A 1,233-nucleotide genomic window follows, 5' to 3' on the forward strand; every position below is an offset into this window, starting at 1 on the left:
CATAGGTCTACTTGTTTGACTGTAGCCTACCAGAATGTGGTTCTGTTGAGGAGAATGTCATCAGACAGAGCAGCAGCGCCCTCTTCAGGGCAGTTAGGTCAGCGTCTGCTTTGGGCCTCTGCCCTCATTCAGGGTCTGTTCACGCTGGTAACGTCACCACAATTGCCAGCAGCGAATCTCTGCCCAGAGCTGCGCAGCAGCGTTGCGCAAACATGCTTGGTAAAGAATGCTGCCATTTCTCTTCAGCTTGTTGTAAAGTCACAGATCCGAGAATGCAAATACTGCAATAGTGGCTTATTTTAGGCTTGTAGACACAATTTCTTTATATCTAATTGAAAGACGAAAACTTTTTCCTTTTAATGATGGAGAGAAATAGGCAGCCTATTTAGACGTGGTCAAGCGATTCCATAACCAAGACAGTGCGTATGGTAGAAGCAGTAATGTGGTTCGACGACGAACTATAGTCAGGTCAAGACCCTGGTGAGGACCACGAGCATGCAGAGATGGTTTCTGACAGTTTGTGCAGAAATTCTTTAGTTGTGCAAACCCACAGTTTCATCAGCTGTCCGGGTGGCTTGTCTCAGACCATCCCGCAGGTGAAGAAGCGAGATGTGAATGTGCTTAGCTGGCGTGGTTACACGTGGTCTGCGGTTGTGAGGTCGGTTGGACGTACTACCAAATTTTCTGGAACGAAAATCTACTTACTGTAGAGAAATTAGCATTCAATTCTCTGGCAACAGCTCTGGTGGACATTCCTGCAGTCAGCGTGCCAAAGCACGCTCCCTGAAAACTTGTGTGACAAAACTGCACATTTTAGAGTGGCCTTTTATTGTACCCAGGACAAGGTCCACCTGTGTAATGATCATGCTGTTTAATCAGCTTCTTGATATACCACACCTGTCAGGTGGATGGATTGTCTTGGCAAAGGATAAATGCTCAATAACAGGGATGTAAAGAAAGTTGTGCACACAATTTGAGAGAAATAAGCTTTTTATGCATATGGAACATTTCTGGGATCTTTTAATTCAGCTCATGAAACATGGGACCAACACTTTACATGTTGCATTTATATTATGTTCAGTATATTATCACACACTCACAAACTGAAATCATGTGTGTGCGTGTGTGTGTGTGTGTGTGTGTGTGTGTGTGTGTGTGTGTGTGTGTGTGTGTGTGTGTGTGTGTGTGTGTGTGTGTGTGTGTGTGTGTGTGTGTGTGTGTGTGTGTGTGTGT

The sequence above is a fragment of the Oncorhynchus masou genome, chromosome 15 (assembly GCF_036934945.1).
Source record: "Oncorhynchus masou masou isolate Uvic2021 chromosome 15, UVic_Omas_1.1, whole genome shotgun sequence".
Lineage (NCBI taxonomy): Eukaryota > Metazoa > Chordata > Actinopteri > Salmoniformes > Salmonidae > Oncorhynchus > Oncorhynchus masou.